Source organism: Meles meles, chromosome 15 (assembly GCF_922984935.1).
Source record: "Meles meles chromosome 15, mMelMel3.1 paternal haplotype, whole genome shotgun sequence".
NCBI classification, from domain to species: domain Eukaryota; kingdom Metazoa; phylum Chordata; class Mammalia; order Carnivora; family Mustelidae; genus Meles; species Meles meles.
Genome location: NC_060080.1, coordinates 60,979,362 through 60,999,773, shown reverse-complemented (window position 1 = coordinate 60,999,773; position 20,412 = coordinate 60,979,362). Strand labels below are relative to the sequence as shown.

At 37.0% G+C, this 20,412-nt stretch overlaps 1 protein-coding gene across 4 annotated transcripts in view; it reads left to right on the top strand.

Moving 5' to 3' along the window:
• The window catches only part of COMMD1 (copper metabolism domain containing 1), a 218,550-nt gene that overhangs the window by 75,013 nt on the left and 123,125 nt on the right, over positions 1-20,412 (top strand). The window lies entirely within an intron of this gene.

Below are 20,412 nucleotides of genomic sequence, written 5' to 3'. Positions count from 1 at the left end.
CTTTTTTGTAGCTCTAAGGTATGTTTCATAATAGTTCATGTTCTAAAGTTGTGGTCCTGAATTTAAACTCCAAGATTTCATTTATAGAAGACAATGTCTAGAGTCTGTAGCCACACAGAAAAGAAAAAGAGTAAGAAATTTTATCTCCCTCGAAAGCCTTTGTGATTTTTACTGAGTTCACATTTGCTGAAAAACAAACATGGAGATCTAAAATTCAGTATTTAAATTCTGACTACCTCTGAATTAGCTGTTTACAAAAAATACCTTGTACAGAAGGTAATGTTTACCAAAACAGAAAAAAAGATGCAAAAAAAGCTTTTAACCTTTTAAATTAAAATGGATAGTTACATAACAGAGAATAGGTTATAGTTAATGGGGGAAAATGTAAGTTTAAAGTGGTCATCTAGTTATGAAAGATTAAAATCAGAATTATTCAGTAGCTAATAATTTACCAGTTGAAAAGTAGACATTTTGAGTATGTTTTATGTATTACACTTCTTATTGTGTAGTAAGTGGTATTTCATATTTTTGATGTGTTAAATATTTGCTCTATTATTAATGTAGTACTTGGTTTTCTTATTCAAGTCACTGTTTAAAAATTTATATAATGTTTTGCATGTATTTTGGTCTTAAGTAATACCCTTTTGAGATTGCATTGAGGTTGAGATTGACCAATAAGCAGTATTTGACATATCTGAGTTCTCTTTCCTTTGAAACACTTGTCCTTCCGGGATACCACATTTGCCTGATTTTCCTCTTAGCTATCTATTCTGTTCTTTCCTTTCCCCTTTTTAGATATCTTTTGCTGGCTCCTTCCATTTCCCTAACATGTAAATGTTGGAGTGTCTCTGGCCACAAGTCCTTGGTCCTCTTTTCTTCTTATGTACAACACACTTCCTAGGTTATCTCATCCATTTTCATGGGTTTAAATACCATTTATATGCTGACAGCTCTTGAATTACATCTCCAAACTAGATTTTCCCCCTAACTTCCAGATAGATATTTATGACATATTTGAGAATTCTACTTAAATATGAGAAGGTATGTAGTTCCCCATACTAAGTTCCCCATATGCCTTCTAAACCTATTCCTTCTTCATTTTTTCATCTCAGTTAGTGACACCTCCATTCTTCCAATTTATATATCCTTTCTTTTTCTCACACCCACATCCAGTCCATCATCAAATCCTGCTAGCTTTAATTTTAAAATATGGTTTAAATTGTACTGTTTCTCACTAACACCCCACCTCACTATTCTGTTCAGGTCACCAACACTTCTTTCTTAGATCGTAACAACATCCTCCCAGCTGGTCTGTTTGCACCTGCTCTTTAACTTATTCTCAACACACAGTAGTATATCAACAGAGTATCTCTCTTAAATTGTAAGTCAGATCATGTATTCATGACTCTTACATCACTAGTGGCTTCCTGTCTCAATCAGATTAATAGCTAGCTCTTTCCCTTACTCAGTCTTCTCTAACTACACCCAATGGCCTTCTTATCAATTTGTGGAACATGTCAGACATGCTCCTTTTTAGGGTCTGTATATTTGCTCTTCTTTCTCTCTGGATTGATCTTCCCTCAGATATCTACAGTAAAAGCTTTTCCACTTTTCTGACATCTTTTTTTTTTTCTTTCTAATTCACCTTCTCCATATGCTTTCACTGACCATCTTTCTAAAAGTTCATTCCTCTATTATCTGCTTTATTTTTTAAAACTTCATTGAGATATAATATCCATATATAATCTATATCCATTTGAATTGTCTGATTTGATTAATTTTGGCTGGTATATACACTTGTGAAATTACCACTTAGTCAAGAGGCAGAATGTGTCCATCATCCCTCAGAAATTTCCTTGTGCCCCTTCATAATCCGTCCCTCCCTCTACCCAAATTCCTAGGCAACCAGTAACGTCCCTTTTGTTATCATAGATTAGTTTTTCGTGTGTGTTTTTTCTTCCTGCCACTTACTATAACTACCATACTATATATTTTGTTTTATTTAGTAATCTTACCTGTGCTCCTCATCAGCATATAAGGGGCAAGGATTTTTACTGTTTTGTTTACTGACGTATCCTCAAGGTCTAGGATGCTGTCTGGTACATGATGTTCAGTAAATATTAGTTGAATGAATAAATGAATCACCGAATTCAGTATTTACTAAGCACCTACAATGTGTTAGATTCTGTAGAGGTATTGGGGATATGTCAGTGAACAACACAGACAAATCCTTTATCTTACAGAGCCAACAGAAGAAGAAAAACAGCAGTGATTAATGTAAGGAAGTATATCAGAAACTGAAGAACCTTACTAAAGCTCAGAGTTAGGGAATGCAGGTGAGCAGGTAACATTTGCATATGATTTCTCTGACAACTTCAGCTCTTCTGTTCAGAGCTGAGAGTCATGAACTAAGAAAAGTTGGTACAGGCAGTACAGATTCTTTAGAGTTCATGAACATACCCCTTGCATTTAACAGATAGCTACGACCTTTGGTGGGGTTTAGTACAGGTTCCTGATGATTGTCATTTCTTTTTTTATCACGTCCTACATGCTGGTTTTCCAGTTTCTCAACCCACAGGCAGTACGAAATAGCAAGAAGTAAATTGGCAGAAAAATTATTGCAAGCAAAAGCAAGACTCTTAGTGCACTGGTCTTAGCATCACTGAGTATCAGACTTACCCACGGATCTTTAAAAAATTATGGCTGCCAGATCCCACCTCACAGTAAAGGGCTACTGCTTGAGCTTGAGTGAGGAAAGGCTTTCTAAGGAGGCAGGCTGATTTAGAAGTGGAAAATGCAGAAGAAATAAAAGGCAAGAAGTTGGTTTTGGTAAGAAATTTGGATTTTTATTCTAAGTGTAATAGGAAACAGAAGGTTTCAAACAAAGGAATGATGCAGTGTGATTTATGTTCTTATAGGATCACTTTGACTCATGTATGAAGGATGGATTATAGTATAGTCCAGAGCGAAGCTATGATACCAAGGACCACCCCCCCAAATCACTGATTGGTTTTTTGCACATTAAAAGCAATGCTCTTTTTTGTTTCCAAATATCTGTGTGATAATATATAGGTAAAATGGGATCTCAGGATGAAAACAAAGCAAAAATCAAAACACTCCATCCTTCATTATGTTAGCAAGGCTAAGTATCCAGAATAAACAGAGCAAAATTAATACTCTACTTCCAAATGGGTTATGTAAACCTCTGATAATCTCCATTCCACATTTCCACCTCTGTTCCACAATTTTGACAGTTCTCTTCCTTTTTAAAGGAATTAGTAGTGATGGGAAATGAAAAGGAAAATTCTTTTTCATTGTAGCATGTTCCAAAATTTGTCAAGCCCAGGGATAACTAATAAAACAGTATTGTTCCTCCATCCCCCCAAAAAATTAAAGTCAGGAGAACACTTAGAGCTATTGTAGTGGTTTGGGTGAGATGATATTAGCAGAGCAGATACAGAAATAATTTTAACAGTCAAGGTGGAAAGAAGTGAGCAGACAGAAGAAATGTTTTGACTGTAGATGGGTTGCTTTGAGGTAAGTTAGAAGGCATGTGGAACAGAGAAAATGAGAAATTAGAGGTAACTCTGGATTTTTTGCATGAATATGTTAGTATAAGTAGATGAACTCAGTCTTTAATAATCTTACTGCTAAGTTGACCATCCAGTACACAACTTGAGCTTTTCAATAGCTATGATTAGCCCTTCGATACAGAAAAAAAAATTAAAAGTAATGATTTAATATTTGTCAGTTAAGAAAATGCTGTTTGTGCTGAAGTAATTTTATTTTTAAACTCCAGATTTATAAAGAGATGCATTTGAGATTACTGAGCTTAAATTTTTCCTAATAGGTTTTAAAAGAAATCATTGTTTCTTATGATGTACCCTTTTCTGTATGTATATTATACTTTAATAAAATGACTTAGAGAGGGAGAGAGAGATTTGAGTGTTTGTCTTTGTAAGCTCATTGACCCTGCGAGAATGGGGCTTTGGCACTGCTGAAATCCTCAGCTTCTGACTAGAAGCCTGCCAACAGACAGCCTCTGGTGTTGGACTTCTTTCAGCTTGTTGCTGTTCAGACTCTCTGTATTCTTGTGGACAGATGGGGTGCTTGAAAGGAAGCCAGGAAACCAAGCCTTACTAGGACTTGGAAATAATTTTTAGATTTAAGTTCTTTGTGCTGAACTCAGAGTGACAGTATATCCTTCTCAGCAATGTTGAAACTGCTTGTGTTTGGCTAGTATTTGTATATTGGCTGGTTGGCTGTGGGCTTCATTCCATGTATGCCACTGCTCTGCTGCCAAGATGAATGTAGAAGGCCTCTGGCCCAAACTCATTCTTAGCTCTTGTTTTTTTACTGTGTAAAATATACGTAACATAGACTCTATCATTTAACCATTTTTAAGTGTAGAGTTCAGTGATATCAAGCACATTCACAGTGTTGTGTGACCATCACTACTAATCCCAAACAGAATAATATATCCATTAAATAATAATTCCCTATTCCTACCTCTCTCTGGCTCTTAGTAACTTCTATTTACTTTCTGTATCTATGAATTTCCCTATTCTAGGTACCTCGTATAAGTGGAATCATGCAATATATGCTCTTTTGTGTCTGGCTTATTTTGCTTAGAATAGCATCTTAAGATTCATCCATGTCATAGCATGCGTCAGAATTTCATTCCTTTTAAGGCTGAATTATATTCCATTGTATGTATTGCCAGATTTCATTTATCCATTAACATACTGATAGACGTTTGAGTTGTTTCCACCTTTTGGCTATTGTGCATAATGTTACTGTGGACATGGATGTATAAAATTGGTTTGAATCCCTGCTTGTAATTCTTTTGGGTGTATACCTAGGAGCAGAATTGTTGGATCATATGGTAATTCTGTGTTTACATTTTTTGAAGAACTACCAAACTGTTTTGCACAGTGGCTGCACCATTTTACATTCTTTCTAGTAATGCAGGAGTATTCCAAATTTTGCACATCCTTGTCAACACTCCTTCTTTCCTTCTTTCCTTCCTTCCTCCCTCCCTTCCTTCTTTCCTTCTTCCACTTTACTTCCTTTTTTTTTTTTTTAATAAAATTATTTATTTATTTATTTGACAGAGAGAGAGAGACAGCGAGAGGGGGAACACAGATGGGGGTGTGTTTGGGAGAGGGAGAAGCAGGCTTCCCGCTGAGCAGGGTGTCTGATGTGGGGCTTGATCCCAGGACCGTGGGATCATGACCTGAGCTGAAGGCAGAGGCTTAACAACTGAGCCATTCAGGCACCCCACTTTCTTTCTTTTAATCAATTGCCATCTGTGCGTGAGCGGCTCAGTTAGTTAAGCATCCGACTCAATTACTACTCAGGTCATGATCTCAGGGTCTTGAAGACCAGGCTCTGTGCTGGGCATGGAGGCTACATAAGATTCTCTCTCTCCCTCTGCCCGCCCCCCCCCCACCTGCTTGCATGCTCTCTCTCTGTCTCTCTCAAAACTATAAATAAGTAAATAAATAGCCATCCAAATGGGTGTGAAGTGGTATTGTGATTTTGATACCCTAATTATTAGTGATGCTGAGCATCTTTACATATGCTTATGGGTCATTTGTAGATCTTTGGAGAAATAGCTATTCAAGACCTATGCCCATTTTTAACCTGTTTTTTGTTGTTGCTTTTGGTGTTACTGAGTTGTAGGAGTTCTGTATGTATTCTGGGTATCAATCCCTTACAGATACATGATTTGCAAATATTCTCTCACATTCAGTTGGGTTCCTTTTCACTTTTTAGATGCACAAAATTTTTAATTTTAATGTAGTCCTATTTATCTTTTTTTTTCTTTTGTTTCCTGTGCTTTTGGTGTCATATCTAAGAAATCATTGCCAAATCCAGTGTCATTGAACTTTTTCCCCTGTGTTTTCATCTAAGAGTTTTATAGTTTTAGCTCTTATATTTAGGTTTCTGATCCATTTTGAGTTAATTTTTATAAATGGTATAAGGCCATTCTTAGCACTTTTGTGTGGATTTTAATAAAACAATTTCTTAATTGAGGAAGGAGAAAGTGGGACTTTTGAACTTGGAAGCTAACTTGAACTTAGCTTTTCTGAACTTTCCTGATAGCTCTTTGTGTAATTAATTAAAGAGAACTTAGTAGTATCACCCAAAATGCAGGTAGCAGTAAATGATGAGTGGTAGTCACTAGGAACCAGCTCAGAATAACTGCTGAATAAGTTCAACTTGCTATTTATTGCCAGGGTTATTATTGTAAGTAGATTAGAGGAAGTAAAAAACAAAGGAAGTATATCTAAATTTTAATAAGTCATTTAATAGTATTATGGATACAGTAGAGAAGCATGAACTGAATTATGATGATATAGCTAGTGAGTACATAGCTAAGTGAGTGGTCACATCCAAACAGTATTAATCACAAAATGAATTTGGTCTGTCATCCTGTGATATCGCCCCCTCATACACTCTTAGTTTAAAGAGAACAGCCTAGTTGTCCAAGTTGTCCATTTTCTTTAGGCTTCTATGCTCAATCACTTGTTTGTATTGTACAGTCTGACTAAGCAGGACTGTGTTTTCGGTACATGTATATCCTTTCCTCCTGCTGCTTGGAATGTTCTTTATCCACTCCCCATTTTTCACTTAGAAAAATCTCTCTTCCTCACAGTCTGTAATACTGAATACCTCTGTTTTGAATTTCTCTCCAGTTATGTCAGCTGGCTCTGATAATCTGAATTCTCAGGATATTTTGAACTTGTCTTTAGTATTTGATACAACTTAGATTTAAAAGACAAAACAAAACACCTATATTATTGTCTAACTTAATTAAACAAAAAAGGAGGTTAGTGGGTTATGTACTTAGAAAGCCCAAACGTGGTTCCTGGCTTTAGGTACCTCTTGGCTTTGTCCATGTCATTCTATAAACACGCTTACCCCCCATAGAGGTAAGATAATGGTTATCAGTCCCAGATTCATCTTTTCAGCTTGGAATACCAGGGGAAATTTTGTTTCTTTCTTCCCAGTATATGTGTATTGTTTAAAGACTGATCCTTATTTTTCCTGCTTAGGTCACATGGCTACCCATGGAGAAGCCACTATTTACAGGAATTAGGGTATTTTTTTTTTTTAAGATTTTATTTATTTATTTGACAGAGGGAGAGATCACAAGCAGGCAGAGAGAGGAAGAAGCAGGCTCCCTGCGGAGCAGAGAGCCTGATGCGGGCTCTGGGATCATGGCCTGGGATCATGGCCTGAACCGAAGGCAGAGGCTTTAACCCACTGAGCCACCCAGGTGCCCCAGGAATTAGGGTATTTTAAGCTTGTAGTATTTGTCCAGCTTTGTCCAGCTCTTTGACCAAGGGCAAGGTAATTTGTAGGTTGACAGCTCTTAGTATATGGAATAGGTGAGGAGTAGTTTCCCAAAGGAATTAGGCATTCTGAACAAGCTAAATCAATATATGTCTGCTACAGTGTCTTGTTAGTTCATACCTTCAATAAATTTTTGAGTGAATTAAGGGAGAGGATCCACATATTAGTTATCTACTGCGATTTAACAAATTACCCCTAAAATTAGGGTCATAAAACAACAAAAAAACTCACATAGGAGTTGGGATAGGAATTTGGAAGGACCTTAGTTAAGTGATTCTAGCTCAGGGTTCCTGTTGAGTTGCACTGGATATTGGACAGAGCTATAGCTACGCCAGGGATTGGGGCTGGAGGATATGCCTCCATGTTCACTCATGTGGCTGTTGAAAGAGGCCTCGGGTCACTTTTGGTTGTTGGCCATAGAGTGACATAGCAACTGGTTTCCTCCCTGGTGAGTGATCCAAGAAAGAAAGAGGAAGCAGGAAGCCACAGTGCCTTGTATGACTTAGTCACTGACTTGTATACCATTACTTCTGCTTAAAAAAAAAAAAGTATATGTCATAGTTTATTTTTGCTGGGAAATAAAGAGGAATGGAACAGTATAACATGTATGGAATTAATGAATTTAGCTTTTGTTGGTTTGTTGTTATGTTTTAATATTCATCCGTTTAGCAAATGTCTACTAATGCTTAATATAAGAATAGTAATTGCTTTTATTTAATGCTCCAAGCATATGCATTGATTCATTCAGCCCTCTTACCAACCTCTGAAATAGGTATGATTTGGGGGGAGGGGGTGGGAAGGTTATAGATTAACTTTATTTTTTCAATAATTTTAGTTTTACACTGAAGTTGTAGAGATAGTACAATGAGTTCCCTTATTCTCTTGTCTTCATCCAGTTTCCCTGTTAACATTTTGTATTACCACGGTACATTTGTAAAAATAACAAAACTGGCCCATTGTTACTAATTAAACTACAGATTTTATTTGTATTTCACCAGTTTTTCCATTAATGTTCTCTTTCTGTTCCAAGATCCAATTCAGGGTACCACTAAGTTGCTGACTAAACTACCTAAATGCATTTGGTTGTTATATCTCCCTAGTTTCCTCTGGTCTGTGTTAGTCTCTCATCTTTCCTTATTTTTCAGGACCATATAGTCTTGAAGCATACGGGCTAGATACCCTGTAGAATGTCCCCCAATCTGGGCTTGTCTGTTTTTTTTTCTTTTTTTTTTTTTTTTATTTATTTATTTGACAGAGAGAGAGATCACAAGTAGGCAGAGAGTCAGGCAGAGAGAGAGGAGGAAGCAGGCTCCCCGCGGAGCAGAGAGCCCGATGCGGGGCTCGATCCCAGGACCCTGAGATCATGACCTGAGCCGAAGGCAGTGGCCTAATCCACTGAGCCACCCAGGCGCCCCTGTTTTTTTTTTTTTTTTCTTATGGTTAGACTGGACTTACAGGTTCTGGGAAAGATTGCAACAGAGGTGAAGGGCCTTTCTCGTCACACCATATTGGAGGATACATGCAGTCCACATGACCTGACTGTTGATGTTAACTGTCATCACATCGTAAGATAGTATTTACCAAGTTTTTCCATTGTGAAGTTAACCATTTCTCCCTTTTCCTACTCTGTCCTTTGGAAGTAACTTTTTTTATTTTTGTTGTCACTGAGTCACTAAGTCCAGCCCACACTCAAGGGGAAGGGACCTAGGCTCCACCTTTTGAAGGCAGTGTCAAAGAATTTTGAACATATTTTAAATCACTGCAGTACATTCCTGGCCAAAATTATTGATGTTCCTCTCATATGTAAAATATACTTGCCCACTTCCCAATATCCTGCAAGTCTCTCCTTTTATAATATCACCTTGTGGTTCAAGATATCATTATCTAAGTCAAGTCGAGGTTTGGATAAGGCATAGGTATAGGCCTCATTAGGTGTGGTTCCTTAATTTCAGCTCCTTGAGTACATTACCTCTCTATCTGAGGATCTGTGAAACCGAAGAGGCAAATTGTCTGTTCCCTATACATTCAGAATACAGTGGTCAGGCCAGACAGACTAAGATAACCCCAATAGGCTGTCTTGTTCAAAAAGAGGGAAAATGTCATAAAGGTGCCGTTACTTCATACCACTTCTCAAATTCCACTGAACACAAGTTGGTAGTTCTTTGATTAGAATTTGAAGTCTGGGAATTTTTCCATGGCTCTTAGCTTTGTCTTCTGGGCTTTTGGTTCTACACTTTGGGTTATCTTTCCTTTTCTGTGAAAGGTAGCCTGTTTATTTACAGTTGTGTAGTTTCTTCTAACCATTTCCTGCCTGCAGATGTTTGGAAGTCTAAAGGACTCTTCGTTTTATACTGTTTGTGTTTCTTTTAGTCCAAATAAGCAGTGTTTCTGCTCGTATAATTCTCTTAAAAACTTTATGGATCTTCTATAAATTCTTATTTGAGCTCACTCCATTAGTTAGAAGCCACACTTAAAAATCTCTATAAGATAATCCATTTTCTATCTTAGGACTCTGCTAAGGGACAGAGGCTTTTAGCTTATTGGAAACTCTAGTGCTTGATTAAAAGAATTTGTGAGTTGTACTTTAAAAATCTTTAAAGGCCTTTTGTTTAATTGAATAGTACTCAGAAGCACCATCTCAGAGCTTTCTGAAGTATGACAAAGAATTTTATAGCTACATTCTCAACCTTATCTTTTAGACCATGTTTTTTTGGCAATTCCTTGGATTTGGATTTTGCTTGGAAGCCATTTCTTATTTTAATATTTTTTGCATCTAGAGAGACTGAGAATCTTCAAAAGCAACAAATTCTGGCTACTTTTTTGGAACTGTTCTTGCCTATTTTTATGAGGAGTTCAGAAATCTGTGGTCTGGGTTTCAGTGGTATAGGCTTGGCAAAAGGAGAGGTCTGGAAATTAAGAGCATTTTTTTAGTGGTCATTGAATTCAGGAGAGTACTGAGGAACAGAAGGTAGGCCAGGAGCAGAACTTTGAGAAATGTGGACCTTTAATGGACACGTGAATAAAGACTGAGGGAGGTAAAGTTGGAGAGGGTCAGTGATAGATTAGAGAAATGAAGAGTATAGGATTGGAGAAGTATTGACAATGGCATGGCCTTAGTTATTTTACATGCTGGATGGTGAGAAAATTTTCTGTTTCCTCTTTATATAAACTGTTGTTGTTGTTACTGTTATTATTATTATTATGCTATGTTAGTCACCATACAGTACATCATCATTTCTTGATGTAGTGTTCCATGATTCATTGTTTGTTCATAACACCCGGTGCTCCGTGCAATACGTATCCTCCTTTTTTTTTTTGTATATGTGTTGCCGAAGCGAGCACAATATGTGCCCTCCTTAATACTCATCACTGGGGGGCGCCTGGGTGGCTCAGTGGGGTTAAAGCCTCTGCCTTCAGGCTCCGGTCATGGTCCCAAGGTCCTGGGATCGAGCCCCGCATTGGGCTCTCTGCTCAGCAGGGAGCCTGCTTCCCTCTCTCTCTCTTTCTGCCTGCCTCTCTACCTACTTGTGATCTCTGTCAAATAAATAAATAAAATCTTAAAAAAAAAAAAAGAATTCTTTAAAAAAAAATACTCATCACTGGGCTAATTCATCCCCCCCCCAATCAAAACCCTCAGTTTGTTTCTCGGAGTGTATAGTCTCTCATGGTTCATCTCCATGCTATTCCTTATGTTCCACAAATAAGTGAAACCATATGATAATTGACTTTCCCTGCTTGACTTATTTCACTTAGCATAATCTCCTCCAGTCCCATCCATGTTAATGTACAAGCTGGGTATTCATCTTTTCTGATGGCTGAGTAACAGTCCATTGTATGTATGGACCACATCTTCTTTATCCATTGATGAAAGGCATCTCCGCTCTTCCCACAGTTTTGCTATTGTGGACATTGCTGCTATGAACATTCGTATTAACTCTTTGAGTCACAGAGATTAATACCTTTTATATCATAAAGTTTATAACATTAGCCTTTCTATTAAGGTGAAAGATAAAAACACAGACACAACTTGGGTTCTTTCCAGTTTACCTAGTTTTTCTTCTGTTATTCATGTTTTGATGTCACACCTAAGAATCCATTGCCAAATCTGTGTCACAAAGATATATATATATATTTTTTTTTTTTAAAGAGATTTTATTTATTTGACAGAGAGAGAAAGACAGTGAGAGAGGGAACACAAGCAGGGAGAGTGGAAGAGGGAGAAGCAGGCTTCCCTCCCAGCAAGGAGCCCATTGTGGGGCTCTATCCCAGGACTCTGGGATCATGACCTGAGCTGGAGGCAGATGTGTAATGACTGAGCCGCTCAGGAGCCCCACAAAGATATACTTCTGTGTAACTCTTACAGTTAGGTCTTTGATCATTTGAGTTAATTTAGTATATGGAATGAAGTAGGGTTTGAGTGAATTTTTCTTTTTGAAATATACTTTAGGTAATGGAACCCCAGCCTGTGGATGTGTAAGTTTGCTTTTATACATGGAGTACAGGGAGTGTCTAATTCAGGGTGTAGGTGTTTATTAATTTTTTTCTATAATGTAGTTTTTAATTCTTCTGTAGGTCCCTAAGAAAGTTGTTAAAGGTAGTTCTTGAAATTCGTTTTTGCCCTTTTTTTTTTTTGGCCTTTTGAATTTTGATTGTGAAGGAGGATGGTTCTAGAAAGTGTAAGTCAGATATTCTAGGATCAGTTTTCTACTATTATTTACCAGTGCTTCCTTTCCCTTCACATGATATGGGGAACAGTGTACTTGGTGAACAAATCATGAGGGTAAAGTATTTCTAGCAGTATATTTAGCCCTTATCTTTGGAATGCTTTAATTCAAGTCTCCAGTTTTTATTTGCTTTTAACACCTGAGTGGAGGATACTTAACCTAATTCTTGTAAATATATACTTTGCACCCCCCTGCTCTGATAGAAGTGACAAATAAAATAAAAAGTAGAAACTGAAATGACATAGTCACATTAAAAAAAGATAAACTTCTCTGTGAACCTGAAATGGAATCAGAGCAAAGTGATGAGTGGGGCTAAAGCCATGCGTTTTTTGATCTCCGTTGTAAATGCTGGTAAGTGATGGTTTGATTTCTATGTAGTCAAGGGAAGTAGATGCACTTCATGAGCACCATTTATGTGAAGTTTTGAAAAATATCCAGATCACTTAAAAATATTCATAGGAATGTTAGACAAAATTCAGAATAGTAGGTACCTGAAGAATAGAGAGGAAAATGGGACAAGAGAGGGGAAAAAAAAATTGTGGTGGCTTTAATGTGTAAAATTTATTACTTAAAAAACATGAGCTGTGCGTGTGTTGTGGGGGTAAAGTGGACTCATAGGAATTTAGCCTAAGAAAACAAACTGAGATTCAACAAATATTAATGTAAATATTTATGAAAATTACGTGGCAGAAAATTAGAAAGAGCTGAATGTCCATTAACAGAGGAGTGAATGGGCCAGGGAGGGAAAGTAAAGGAATAACCATATAAATGGTTATACCCACTCTACAAATAAATACTCTAAGCATTAAAAAAATTAATGTTTTTACAAATTATTTAAGGAACAGTTATTTATAATTTTTTATTAGAAAATATGTGTGAAATAATGTTCAATATGGGGAAAAAGCAAGATAGATAACTGTATACATAGTATAATCAAAGTTAAAATTTTTGTTCTGGTAAAGTGCACATAACAAAATTTAACCATTAATGACATTTTAGAACATTCACAGTGTTATGCAACCATCATAGTACAAATTTTATAAATACATTTGTACTTGAACAGGGAAAAATTACCAGAAGAATACACAAAAAATGTTCTAGAAGATTATTTTTGGGTGAGGAGATACCTGTGTTTTTTATTCTTCATCCTAATTTTTTTTTTTTTTTTAAGATTTTATTTATTTATTTGACAGACAGAGATCACAAGTAGGCAGAGAGGCAGGCAGAGGGAGAGGGAGAAGCAGGCTCCCCGTCGAGCTGAGAGCCCGATGTGGGGCTCGATCCCAGGACCCTGGGATCATGACCTGAGCCGAAGGCAGAGGCTTTAACTCACTGAGCCACCCAGGCGCCCCCTTCATCCTAATTTTTTGTATTTTGTGGTGAAAATGCTTTGTTTTCCTATTCCTTTAAAGTCATTCTAAGCTTAAATAATAATGCTTATTTCTCTTATTTTTAATCTTTTTTTTTATTTTTTTAAGAATTTATTTATTTATTTGAGAGAGAGAGGGAACACGATTGGGGAGAGGGGCAAAGGGAGAGGAAAAAGCAGACTCCCCGCTGAGCAGGGAGTCCTATGTGGAGCTCAATCCCATGACCCTGGGATCATGACCTGAGCTGAATGCAGATGCTTAACTGACTGAACCATCCAGGTGCCACTTATTTCTCTTATCTTTAATCACTTTAATAAAGTGGTTATTTTCATTTTGTTTTATTAAAATGTTGCAGAAAAGACTAGAGGGCTTGAATAATTTATTTTTGACTTGTGTCCAAGAAAATGCTTTACTGCATTAGGTTAATAATAAGCAGAAAGGTTAATTGAGAAGTTCAGTGAGATTTGGGATTAGACTTTGATAGAACATTTCAGATTTTTTTCTTGGATGTTGGACATTCTAAGAAGTTAAGATTACTATTTCATTGAGTTTTCAAATTTATCAATACTTGTGATATATATATTTATGTATGAAATACTAATAAATGTTTTAATACTTCTTGGTCATAAAATGCTCTCCCTTTATGTTTTATATTACAATTAGCAGTAGTTAAGTGATGAGCTTATGGAAGAAATCTTTGCACTGTTTTTGTATTTAAATCTGCTGGAGACAGTAGTTTATTTTACTTGTAATCTGCACAAGGAAAAGCCAGACCTATAGTCTTTTTCAAATAAAGGGAATGCCTACAAATTTTAAATTACAAGCCTAGTCAATTTCCTTATAGTGTATGTGATTGTACTTATACATAAGTAAATTATACATAGATCCTTTGCTGTTGATGGTTACAAGATGGTTACAAGACAATTTGAATAGGAATTTTGTATTGAATCTTTTGGGAAGAACTTTGAAGTTTTATTTTCTGTATATGTCAGAGTATCTTCTTCAGGGCCTGTCAGCTCTATATCAGCACAGTATTTTGAAAATTTAGAATATTTACTATATTTACTATAATATTCTTTTCTACCCAAACTTATATAATACCACTCTGACCTGGTATTTCTCTTCCTGTCAATGAAGTTCTCTTCTCCCAATTTTATTGAGATATTGACTTAATTTAAGGTGTCAACATGATGATTGATACCCATATGTATTGTAAAATGATTATCACAATAAGGTTAGTGAATACCTCTACTCCCCATAATTACCTTTTTGGGTATATATGGTGATAATACTCAAGGTATACTCTTTCTTAGCAACTTTTGAGTCGATAGTACATTATGTCGTATATACTTTATTCACCATGCGTACTTTAGATCCCTAGAATTTACTTATCTTGTAGCTGGAAGTTTGTACCCTTTGACAAACATCTCTCTATTTCCCCTACCTCCCAACCAACATTCTACTATTCTACTACTCCCTATTTTTATGAGTTTGGCTTTTGTAGATTCCTCATGTAAGTGAGAACATACAGAATTTTTTTTTTATTTCTGACTTATTTTACTTAGCATAATGCCCCCAAAGCCCATCCATGTTGCAAAAGGCAGGATTTCCTTCCTTTTTTTGTGACTGAATAGTATTCCACTGTGTGTATGTATTTGTATATACCATATTTTCCTCCTCTGTTTATCCATTAGTGGCACTTAGGTTGTTTCCATGTCTTGGCTATTGTGCATAATGTGGCAATGAACATGGGGGAGTAGGTCTCTATCTCTTCAAGATAGTGGTTTCATTTCCTTCACGTATATACCAACTTCTATGAGATTGTTAGATTATGTGGTACTCCTATTTTAATTTTTTTGAGGAACCTCTGCTGTTTTCCAGTAGTGGCTCTATCAGTGTATGTTCCTACCAAGAGTGCACAAGGGTTCCCTTTTCTCTACAGCCTCTCCAACATCTGTTCTCTTGTGTTTTTTTTTTTTTTTTAAATAGCCATTCTAACAGGTGTAAGATGATAGACACCTCATTGTGGCTTAATTTGCACCTCCCTGATGATTGGTGATTTTAAGCATCCTTTGATGAACCTATTGGCCATCTGTGGAAAAATATCTATTTAGATTTACTGCCTATTTTTAAAATGGATTGTTTGGGTCTTTTTTTTTTTTTGGCTGTTGATTTATATGAATTCCTTATATATTTTGGATACTAACCTTCTATCAGAGAGATGGCTTGTAAATATTTTCTCCCGTTCTATAGGTTGCCATTTCATTTTGTTTATTATTAGAGACTTTTGACTTTGATATGGTCCCACTTGTTTGTTCATTCATTCAAGGTTTAAAAATCCAAAATAATTGGCACACGTGGGCATTTAACAGGAAGCAGTCATTAATGCTGTTATAAAGTCTCTTACTTCTGTTCTTTCGCTCTCTGAGCAACCTAGAATTTTCCTGTTTCCTGTGTAATACTGATACGCTTTCTTTGTTTTTTTTTTTTTTTTTTTTTTAATTCAGCCCCAGGGAAGAAAGTAGAGGAGGGTACTAAGCCAATAAGTTTTAGAATATTATTTGCTATTTGGCAGATTAGCAAAAGCCCAGTACGGATGTTTTGTTCTTATCCCTCCTTTGCACATGGGGAAACTCAGGCATGAAGAAGTGAAGTAACTTGCCCAGGATCATACAGCTAGTAGAAGAGAGAACCAGAATTCAGACACGGGCCTGTTTGAGTCCAATCAGACTATATGTTGTAACTCAACAATCCATTTAACTGCCTGTTCCTTTGTGATCAGTTATCTTTCTCAATTTTAGTCATCCAGGACTCTCTTCTTTTGGAGGTAAACCTCACCATTTGAGACCAAGGGCAGTGTGTTCTCTAGGGAGATGATACTGTGAAAGATACAGGAGAATGTCACAGATCCTGACATTCCTGGATTTAAATTCTACCTCTGATCAGCCACCTGGGTGGCTCAATTGGTTGAGTATCCGACTCTTGATTTCGGCTTAGGTCATAATCCAGGATTGTGAGCTTGAGCCCTGTGTCTGGCTCCACACTGGGAACGGAGCGCTTGAAATTCTCTCTCTCTCTCTTTTTTCCCTCCCTCTCTGTCTGTCTCTACCCCCTCACACACACATACACACACTATCAATCATTTCCACCTCTGATACTTAACTAGCCAAGTCACAAAACCATTATGGCACATCTCTACAGTAATTTGATTTAATGAGTTGACTGTGTTATTACTAATCTTTAGAAGAGCACAGGTACTTAATCCACTAAATGATTATTTGGGGGAGGGCACCTGGCTGGCTCAGTCAGTAGAGCATGCAACTCTTGATCTTGTGAGATCAAGCGCCACGTTGGACATAGAGCTTACTTAAAAATATTAAGGGGTGCCTGGGTAGCTTAGTCGGTTAAGCGTCCAACTCTTGATTTCAGCTCAAATTCTGTAAAAATTCTGATCTGTAGTTCTCATTCTGTAAAAATCATGATCTCATGGTTGTGAGATTGAGCCCCATCAAGCTCAGTTACTCAGTGTGGAGTCTGCTTGAGATTCTCCCTCTGTCCCTCCCCCCACTCATGCTTTCTCTTTCTCATGTAAATAAATAAAATCTGAAAAAAGAATGATTTTTTTTTAAAGTAACATACCCTATATGAGGTTGTCTTCACTCACATATATCAAGTAAAATTTAAAGACAACATGGAAGTACTTCCTTTAGAACCATGTAGAATTTGCTTTGCCTATTTTGGAAACATTTAAATCTGCAGCATAATTTGGAACAGAAAAGAACATCAGTGTTTTCAAGTTCTGTGCCGTAGTCTAAAAATGGGTAGTAATAGCAACTAAGTTAATTTCCCAATTTTGATAGTCCATGTTAGCCACTTTCCGGCATTAAAGGAAACAGCAGAGTGGAAAATCCTCTTCAGTTTAGAATAGTTTACCTTAGAGGCCTAACGATCATACCAGAGTACTCAGGAAGAACATAGTATGAATTAAGAGTTACTAGAGACAATTCTGCGGCTCAGATGACTTCATTGATTATGGCTTTCTGGAAGAATCTTTGCAGAGGGAGGTTTCCAGCATCATCACTCTGTCTTTAAGTTTCTGCACAGGTGTGCAGTAAGGTCTTATTTTTCCAGTAGGAAGGGCAGGGAAGGGAAGTCATTTTCTTTTTTTAAAAAAAGACTTTATTTATTTGAGAGAGAAAGAGCATGAACAGGGGAAGGGGCAGAGGGAGATGGAGAAGCAGGCTCCCCACTGAGCAGGGAGCCCAGCGCAGGGCTCAATCCCAGGACCCCAAGATCATGACCTGAGCCAAAGGCAGCCATTTAACTGAGCCACCCAGGTGACCTGGAAGTCATTTCCTGAGAGAAGAGAGATGATCTCTTTCTCTGAACTTTTATAGAGGCTTGATCTCCAGTTTTGACACACTTCAAGGTATGGTAATAATTTAGCAAAACATTACTTTTTAAAAAAATAACTTTTAGTGCTTTACCTAAACTATAAAGTATGTATCTTTTATAATTCAAGAATCCAGTAGTTTTTTTGGCACAGTTATTTTGATAGATTTTTTTTTCAGTTGACTGATAAAGCTTTTTGGTTTTCATCAAAATTTTCAGGTGGATTATTTTGAAGCAAATTCCAGAAATCATTTATTTTGTAAAAATTTTATACACACACACACACACACACACACACACAACCACAACACCGTTATGACATCTAAATAAAAAATTAGCTGTAGTATCTTATCAGGTATCTGGCCATTGTTAAGATTTTTCCAATTGTATAACTTTTTTTTTTAAGTTGTTTTGTTCTAGTCTATACATTACCTTTGTTTGATAATGATTTTTTAAGAAGATTTATTTACTTATTTATTTGAGGGATGCTTGGGTGGCTCAGTCAGTTAAGTGCTTGTCTTCTTCGGCTTAGGTCATGATCCCAGGGTCCTGGGATCTAGCGCTTCTTGCTCAGCAGAGAGCCTGCTTCTCCCTCTGCCTGCTGCTCCCCTTGCTTTTTTTTTTCTCCTAAAGATTTCATTTATTTATTTGACAGAGAGAGAGAGAGGGAGAGCACACAAATATGCAGAGCTGTAAGAAGACAGAGAGGGAGACGTAAGCTCTCCACTGAGCAGGGAACATGATGTGAGGCTGGATCCCAGGATCCTGAGCCGAAGGCAGCCACCTAACTAATTGAGCTGCCCAGGTGCCCCTCCCCCTGCTTTTAAAAAAAAGATTATTTATTTATTTATTTATTTATTTGAAAGAGTGAGAGTGAACAGCGGGGAGTGACAGACAGGGAGAGGGAGAGAGTCCCAGGCAGAGTCTGCCTGGAAACATGGAGCCCAGCATGGGACTTGATCTTACGACCCTGAGATCACGGCCCAAGCTGAAACCAAGAAGCAGTCGCTTAACTGACTGAGCCACCCAGGCCCCCAGTTGATTTGAGTTTTAAGTCTCTTTTACTCCGTAGATCCCTCTGTCCTGTTTTTTTCCCTTGTAATTTATTTGTTAAAGAAATTGGGTCTTTTGTCCTTTGAAGTTTCCCAAGTTCCAGATGTTGCTGATTGCATTCTCATAAAGTTCTTAATTTGCATGTTTCTCTGACCCCTTTATTTCCTGTTAGACCTAGGGAAGGGTTTCACAGTCTCCATTCTTGCTATTGATTGTTGATAGATAGATGGATGGATGGGTTATTTTTTGTTGTGGGTAACTGTCCCTGGTCATTGTAGGATGATGTTTAGCAGATTGCTTGTCTCTAACCACTAGAGACTCCCTGGTTGGAACAACCAAAAATGACTATTGACATTGCTTAATGTCCCCCAGGGGCAAAAATTCCCCCCATGGAGAACCACTAATATAAGAGGCTTGATCAGATTTGGGTTCACTGTCTTGGGAAGAATTCTTCATCTGTGGTGGTGGTGTTTCCTCTCTTTCCTGAGCACCATTTTTTCTTGTTTTGTCATATACATAGTCTTTTAATAGAACATATACTGAAAATATTCCCTGATGCTTTAGCAGCCTTAATTTTAACATTTGGCATTTATTTGAGCATATTCTTTACTAATATCCAAAATATATTGTTTTGCCATTTATTTTGACCTTTAGAAAGAACCAGTGTATTTTACAAGCCTCCAGGATTTCAGTGTATGTTTACAGTTTATATATGCAGATGATTCTTTTTTTTTCCAGTATTACCTTAACAAAGACCAGTTATTCAAAAAGTGTTCATATGTAGTATCATTAATTAGAATTCCAAATTATTAATAAAGGGGAGTATACAGGCTAAGTTTATCTTTGAGGTGTTATGAAATGTTTTCTTGGTGTTTCATCTCCTGGCCATGTTGGTCATTGCCTCACTACTCTTTCAGCTTTCTTAGCAATTGATCTTGGTTTCTTGACCTCATAATTGACTATCCCTTTCATCTTTTATAGTACTGAGAACTTGCTTGTTCCAGTAAAAAAGTAAAAATTTGAAAAAAAGCATCATGTTCATCTCATTATCTGCCTCTGTTTGCCTTTATCTTTTCTCTAAGGATCTGTACTCAGTCTGGCCCCACACCTGCCAACCCCAGCTCTGGTTGGGTTGCCTTTGTTTTTGACTTCTTTTTTTTACTACCCTTTGTAAATCCTTACAGTAATTAGACACAACCAACCCGATTCTAGTGAACAAGTCCTCATAAAATAAAATACGATTAAGTCCTAAATGAATGCTGCTGTGTTAATGAGTACTTTTTCTTTTTAATCAGGTTTACCTGGAAAATTCAAATGCATCCAGTAGATACTGTTTCATATTTAATCCTTTAAGTACCAGATTCTATTATTAAAGATCTTAGATATTTTTTAATCCCAATTGTTGGCCTGACTGAAATATTTTTAAGAAGCCTAATACTCAGAGCACCTGGGTGGCTCAGAGGGTTAAGCCTCTGCATTTGACTTAAGTCATGGTCTCAGGGTCCTGGGAT